This window comes from Capricornis sumatraensis, chromosome 3 (genome assembly GCF_032405125.1).
Source record: "Capricornis sumatraensis isolate serow.1 chromosome 3, serow.2, whole genome shotgun sequence".
In the NCBI taxonomy this organism is placed as follows: Eukaryota; Metazoa; Chordata; class Mammalia; order Artiodactyla; family Bovidae; genus Capricornis; species Capricornis sumatraensis.
Window position 1 is genome coordinate 39,894,768 of NC_091071.1, and position 7,891 is coordinate 39,902,658.

Genomic DNA, 7,891 nt, shown 5'->3' on the forward strand with positions numbered 1-7,891 from the left:
GGGGCCTGGTGGGCCACAGTCCATGGGGCTGCAGAGGCGAACACGACAGAGCGACAGCGCAGCATAGCAAGGCGTGATCATTTCCTGAGCCCCACCCATGTGCCAGGGAACGTGGTGGGGCCTTGAGGGCACCTGGTGTGAAACAGAGGGCCAGGGCTGCCCCGAAGAAAAAGGAGGGCATCCCAGGCAGAAGGAGCAGCATGTGCAGAAACCACGGCAGGAGAGAGGCGCTTGGCCAGCAGCCAGGGACTATTGCGCAGGCGAGGAGATGCTGAGCAGCGTGCTGCGGGCAAGACGGGGTCTACAGGTCAGTGAGAGCCTTAGGTGCTCAGGTGTGTCCGACTCTGTGCCACCCCGTGGACTGTAGGCTGCCAGGCTCCTTTTGTGTCTTGCTCAATTCTTTCTGAGCTGAGACATAAAGGACCAGAGTTCCTCAGATCCCATGAAATACCACCTAACAGTTTCAAATGGATATCCTATGCTAAATGGAGTACAAAACATCTTTACAGCAAATAACCTGCTGAAAACTGCTGTCTATAATTTGCATATGCTAGTTAAAAGGTCAAAGAAGTGAGATGACTGATATTTACATAAGTAATATTTCCTTGTTTCAGAATTCTCCATGGGAAGAAAGAAACCTGTGCCTAGAATCCCTGGAAATTACACCTATTCCATTCACATCACTCCCTCCTGCACCATGGAGGCCTCTTCCCTCCATATTTTTATGGGATTTTGTTCTGTTACCTCCCGAGTTTATACTATACATATACATGTCAAATATCATTGGTCAAAAACGGAAACATTTCTTTGGGAGGGGAAATGTTCAGAAAATCTATTTCATGTAACTTACATTGAAATGGAGAAAAGATTTAATCTAAAACCAACAACAACAACAATAAAAAACAAATTCATATGGATGTTGAAATGGGGAAGAGATTTAATGTTAAACAAAAAAATACCTTACTACTTATATCAACGGAGTAACATCACCATCGTGAGAAGTAGTATATCAGACGGAAGGTCGTTATGTAAAAAGAAAATAGTCAAGTGGAGGTTTAGCACAGGGTCACCGGAGAACGCAGGGGCAAGTAAGTGTGAGAGACTTGAATACTGATGGGGAGGTGAGGCAGGGACAGGGCCAGGAAGTCAAAGCCGCTCAGGGCCTGGCAGTGGGCGGCTCCTGGCAGCAGGGAACTCAGGCCAGAGGTAGGCTTTCCAGTGTCAGGCCTGTCAGAGGGACCCCCTGGAAGGGAAGGAGGAAGGGTGTGGCCGGAATGGGGCTCTGCCACAAGGAACTCCCAGACAGGCTGCTGTCCTCCTCACACAGGAAGGCTCAGGCCCAGGAGACAGGGAGAGCCTTCCTCCAGGTCTCCTGCCCTGCTGGGGCCTGAGCTGACATCAAGCTGGGTCCCCTAGGATGATCAGGGCACTAAGATGCTGACGTCAGGGTCAAGGTCCACCACTGCCACCTCCTGTGAAACCCACAGCCGGCCCTCAGGGGTCCCCCTCGCTGAGAATCAGCTCAGCGCCCCATCTGACAGGGTCCCGAGAGACTGGCAGAGACACCGAAGCGTGCTGAGCCACGGAAGGCACCTTGGTCCTTGGGGCCTCCGGGCTTCCAAGCCTCTCCCACATCCCTGGGCCTGACAGACAGGTCAGACCTGGAGAAGGGAAACCTGGCCTGATGCTGCAGTGTCGTCCCTACAGACAGGAGGTGAGGTCAGTTAAAGGATTGGTTAAGGGCGAGCAGGAGGGTAAAGTTCGCTTCAGAAGATGATTTCTGGGAAGGGGATCATGCAGGGCCTTCTGGATGAGGTAGAATTCCTCCAGAACCACCTGGATCACCTAGACCTGGATGAGGTTTCTGAAGAGCTGCCCCACAGAGGAGAAGAGACTCCTCAGCGCTCCCCAGATGGCCTTTACCACACTGCAGATGGCGTTCACGAAGGCCACTGCCTTCTCCCACAGCCACATCAGCACATCTCAACACCAGTGCTGAATACTCCGCAGAATGCCTTGGAACCACCGCAGGAGTCTGGCCCAGATGCTCTCTTCTGGATTTTCGACCTTCAGAAAGGCAGAGACTGAGGGTCTCTGGAATCTGCAGCGTACATCTTGCCGGGTTTCCTGAAGGAAGGGACTGGACTCCTGCAGGGATGGGGGCCTTTCAGGGACCTGCCCAAGGCGAGACAGATCCCGTTCCTTTCTTACCTGACCGAGGCCTCCTAGCCCTTATGAGTCGCTGGGACTCAGAAGCCCAGCCCAGCCCAGGCCAACCCGAACTCCCTGCCTTCAGCCCAACAGCTATGCAGACAGGAGGGCTTTCCAGAGACTGTGCCTGGCCCCTCGGTTCCCCTCGAAGAACAAACCCTGGTGCTTGGTTGCGCCTGCCTGCAGGTGGTCGGCCTCTGAACCCAGCACCAGGCCCACGGGGCTCAGAGCAGGAAGCTGAGTCCAGGGCTCTGGCCACCGTGCGCTGAGTGGGGAGGCTAATGCCTGCAAGGCTGTACTACCTGAGATTTCAGGGACGCCCCCTTCATCCCCCACTCCAGGGAGCTCTGTGCACACGCAGCAGCCCAAAGGCAAAGAGAGACCAGTGGGGAGGGGAAGGAAGGCGCTGAGACAGTGGCTCCAACTCACGGGAAGGTTCTCTTGAATGTGATCTTCTATGCATTCACAGATATCCTCGCTGAGTTCCTCCTGGGGAGAGGAAGTGTGCAGTCCGCACTCCTGCCTCGCTGCTGAGGTCAGTGTTCCCCACTGTGGGCTCCCATACATCCAGGTGAGTCTGAAGGGAGCCAGGGCCTCAGACCCCATACCCTGGCTGATCCAGCTCTAAGGACTACCCTTAGCAGGGGGCAAGGTCCAAACTCACCTCCGACTCTGCTAGGACTGCCTGCATCTGGTGGGGAAAAAACACTCTGTTTAAAACACCCCCACCCTCTCTCACTTTCACCCTGAATCCCAAGCCCCAGCTAGTTCTCATCTCTGCTCAGTCACCCCAATAGCTGACCCTCAACCTGGAGACCATGATGTGGCATCCCTGCCCTGCCCTTGTTGCCCTGTGGTCTGGACGCCGCCCTCAGCATCCCTGGGCCTCCGTATCTCCTCCCTGTACACTCACCTGCCACACAGGTGTGCGTTTGTCCAATGTAAGGACTGGGCCCTGAGCTGTGCCCCTCATCATCACCGTGACTGTGAACCCACCCCACCTCCCTCACACTGGGGAGGGTCGGGGGTGGGGCACACTGACCCACCTGTGCTTCTTCTGGTTCATTTCCCATCTTATCACAGAAATTTTCCACCCAGCTGTGCTGTGAACAGAGATGGACTTGAGTAAAAGAAGCTCGGTTCTTCTCCCTGCTGGGTCCCAAGTGGGCCAGATCGTTCTCGGCATCACCCAGCAGAACCCAGGCCTCCTGAGCCCCCAGCTATTCGTAGGGATTAGCGTCTTACCAGTATGATCCTCAGAGAAGCCAGGTTACGTGGGACTCCCTGTGGAGATAACAGTGAAACTCAGTTTCTGGTCTTGTAACCACTGAGACCTATTTTACACACACACATACACACCCCCAAGAGGACCCTTGCCCTGGAATAGGCGGTCAACCTGGTTCCCAGATGCCTAGCCCTCCGTGGTCCTGCTGAAACCTGACCAGGGAGGAACTGGCGCTGTCCTCTCCTGTCTGAGGCACTAACGGTGACGGTGGCCAGTCTTCCCGACCTCTGACCCTGCAGAGCCCTGGCCCCCACTCCCTTTCCCTCCAGGCACTTGACTCCATCTCAGAGGTGGGAGGCACCCCAGCGACCCCTCGGGAGACTCCACCTAAGGGCGGGAATCTGGCACTGTCCCCAATTCCCTCCTGGCCCTGCGCGGTCAGTGCGGCTCACAGTGCGTGCAGGGCTCCCGTCTGCAAGCCCTGTGTCCAGAGGCCCATCCTGTCAGCCCAGCATCACACACGACTGGGCAAGGAAACACCTTGTGGGGCCGTGGGGACACTCTGCTGCCCGCATCCTCCTCTCACTGGGCCAGGCTGCTCAGCCTGACTCACCCTGCGATAACTATGCCCAGACACCGGTGTGCCATGGCCCAGAGCCCCTGAGCATCTGGTCACCCTCAGAACTAGGTACTTGAGTGGGACAGAGGGCGGAGGGCTCCCCAAAGTGTAAGAATAAAATAGACTTTGAGCTCAGCGTGGCTTCAGCTGTTGATCCAGACCCTGAGAGAAATGCTTTCAGCTTTTCTCTGAAAATCCTGGCCAGCCTACTAGACCCCACACGCTGCAACCAAGATCCCTCAGAGACAGAAGAAATTCAATGAATAGGAATAAGCACGAGAAGGAGCCAAGGGTGGCTGATTCCTCGGACACTGCAGACGCTCCACGTCCGGCTCCCCCAGGAGCATGACGACTCTCATTCCTACACTCACTCCAAGGGCCATTGCTCCTTCCTTGGTCCCAACACAGGCCCCCAAACTGAGCCGCCCCCCAAACCGACCTCCCAGCAGGAGCCCCAGCCCCACAGCCAGGACCTGCTATCTAAGGAAAGGGCTCAGAGCAACAGGAAACTGGAGCATGTTTGTCAACAATTATGCAGAATTTCAGGATGGTGACAGCAGAGTGTTCGACCAGAGTCATTGTGAGACTGGGCGCTTTGATGGCACTGGTCCCATGTTTTGACCCTCTGCTTCCCCACTGGGAAGGAAATGGCAACCCGCTCCAGCGTCTGCCTGGAGAAGCCCATGGACAGGGGAGCCTGGTGGGCTAAGTTCCCGGGTTCGCAGAGTCGGACACCACTGAGCGACTCACACTTCACTTTCCCCTGTGGCCACCCCAGCACCCAGGGAGGGTGGGACAGAGGCTGCTGTGCGTAGAGCAGTCAGCAGGGCTGGGGCTGAGCCGGTGGGAGCCGGGACAGGCGGCAACTGAGACCACAGGCCCACTCTCCCCTCATCTCTCGTCCTCACTCACCATAGCAAAGCACATGGTGGATTAGGGTGCTCCCGCTGGGACCTGGTGGAGGAAGAGTGGGAGGAAAAGTCCTTCAGTGAAGCAGGCTCGCCCACCACCCTGGAGGGTCCTCTGCCTGCAGGTCTCACCCACCCCCACACTGGGGTCCCCAGAGCCCCTCACCGGAGATCCTGCAGCCAGAGCTCCAGCTGAGCAATGCCTCGCTGCCTGCTGAGCGCCAGTGACTTAAGAGCTGGTCAGGGAGGGGTGGAGAGGGTGGAGCCCTGCCTGGGCGAGGACAGGGTTGGGTTGGTTAAATTTGAGACAGAAACTGAGACAGAAATAGAGGCAGAAACAGAGGAGGGAGGGGGGAAGTCAGAAGGAGGGGATGACATGGAGCCAGAGGTCTGAGGAGCCAGGGCGGGGAGGGCGTGTCCCTTACACTCAGGGTCCAGGGCTCAGGGCCCTCCTCCCTGAGCTGGGTTGGGATCTCTGAGCCCAGCTTGGGCCATATCCCCCCACCATTGGTTCGAACACAGGGAGGGACCAGGGAAAGTCTAGACTTGGGACGATAGTTTGAGGAAGCTTCGGGGGGAGCAGACCAGGGCCCTCGAACAGACTGCACCCCACCTCACATCCAGAGAAGCTTCTGTAGCCGCCCTGCCCTCAGGAAGTCACAGGACCTGCAGGGGCCCTGAGGTGGAGACTCTCCCGCAGGGCCCCGGCATCCAGGGCATGGGCCGGGCCTCTGTGCCTTACCCACAGAATGTGTCCCTCAGAAGGGGCTGAAGGGAGCCTTGCTGACCGTCTGGGCCCCAAGACCAGGGTCTCCTGAGCCCTGCTCGGGCCCCTGGTCCTCAGTCACCATGCCACCGGTCTCCATGCCCTGGCCAGCCCCACATTGCTTGACTCTCACAGCCTGGCCCACCTCCCCTGGGACCACAGCCCCTCACAGCCATGGCCTGGCATCTGTCTTAGAGACCAAGGGCCACCATAACAAACAGCCACAGACCCAGGTCTCAACAGCACACATTTACTCACAGTGGAGCCTCGAAATTGAAATCAAGGCATCAGCAGGCAGCGGTTGCTCTGAGAGCCCTGAGGGAAGCATGTATTCCAGGCTTCTCTCCTAGGCGTGTAGACGGCTGTCTCCAGGTCTACATGGCGCCCTCCCTAGACAAGTATCTGACTCCTAATTCCCCATTTTCAGAGGTCACCAGTCCTAATGGATTAGGGCCCACCCTAAGAACCTCATGCTAACTTGATTCCTTGTAAAGACCCATCTCCAGGTGCTGGTAGTTAGGACTTCACTGTGTGAATTTAGGGGAACATGATTCAGTGTCTAATATCCTTGAAGAGGAACTGGCCTCCTGATGGCCCACCCATGTGCACCCCATGGGGACAACCTCAGAAATCCCGCTCCTCAGAAAAAGTCTCTCTTGGGTCCACCAGACCCAGCTGCATCCCCTGCCCCTTAGGAGCCCTTCAGTTGTCTGAAACTCCCTTCCCACACCCAGAGGTCCAGATCTTTCCCTGAGCCAGCTCAGAACTCCAGGGTGGGAGGGAGACAAAAAAGACGCTCTTGCTTCAGCTGCAGACTTCCCTGGTGGCTCAGAGGGTAGAGAATCCACATGCAATGCAGGAGTCCTGGGTTCGATCCCTGGGTCGGGAAGATCCCCCTGGAGAAAGGAACCTACTCCACTATCATGGCCCGGAGAATTCCACAGACTGCATCGGCCATGGGGTCACAGAGTCAGAGATGGCTGAGCGGCTTACTTGTTTCAGCCAGATGCCTCATTTCCAGGCCTTATCTCCGGAGATCTGGCTCCCTGAGACACGACACTGGGGACCTCCACATCTGTCTCAGGAAGGCCACCTCCTGAAAGGCATTTCCTGTCTCACTGTGGCCTGAATCATTTTCTTTATAGGGTTTTAGTGAGATGTAATTCACATATCATATAATTCACTCAGGAAAGTTTCTGATTTAATGCACAGTACTACTCAACCATCACCACCAGCAATTTCAGAACACTTTTATCATCTCCAGAAACATCCTGCACCCCTGAGCCATCATCCTCCAGGGCCCACCACCAGGCAATCCCTAAGTCTGTTTCTAACTTTTTGAGGTACCACTAGACTATTTCCCAAGGTTTCCCCGGTAGCTCAGGGGTAAAGAATCTGCCTGCAATGCGAGAAAACCGGGTTCAATCTGTTGGTCAGGGAAGATCCCCGGGAGGACGACATGGTAACCCACCCCAATATTCTTGCCTGGAAAATCCCATGGACAGAGGAGCCTCGGGGGCTCCCGTCTACGGGGCCACGGAGACAGCATTGAGCGTGCACGACCACAGACAAGAGTAGTAAATGTTTTCTGGCTCCATGCTCTTACCACATGTGTCATTTGCAAATTTTTGTCCCCATTCTGTGAGTTGTCTTTTTACTTTTCCGGTGTTGCCCTTTGAAATATAAAAGTTTTAAGTGTTTATATTTTAATAATTTGTCTCACTTATTTCCCATTCTTTAAAAAACATAATTCAATGGGATGTGGCATTTTTGTGAAGCAGACTTCATGAAGTCTGAGAGGCTGAAGAAGTGTCCATCGTTGCAGTGTAAGGAGCCTCAGATGGCACAGGGGACATCCCTCTCTGGGCCCCTCCAACCAACCTTTGGTTGCTCCCCCAGCTCATTCTCAGCCACCCTGTCCCCCATCAATGCTGGATTCTGGCCACTTCTGTAAAACAGTGATTCGTGTCTGTCAAGTTCCTGCCACCAAACTTCAGCCTGGCTCCATTACTCCTCCAAGGAAATGAAAGATTTTCTCTCCTGTTATTTTTATTGTCCTGCATGGGGCTGACAAGCTTTTTGAATACAAGTTTCCTCCTCCTCATACTTAGAAAGGGTCCTGACAGAGGCCCAGATGGCTTCTGGTGCCTTTGAATTCCCAG

The 7,891-nt window shown here is 55.3% G+C and overlaps 1 pseudogene; it reads right to left on the minus strand.

Moving 5' to 3' along the window:
• Positions 1-1,845: 1,845 nt before the first annotated feature.
• On the minus strand, positions 1,846-5,814 carry LOC138076193 (interleukin-32-like; annotated as a pseudogene).
• Positions 5,815-7,891: the final 2,077 nt, after the last annotated feature.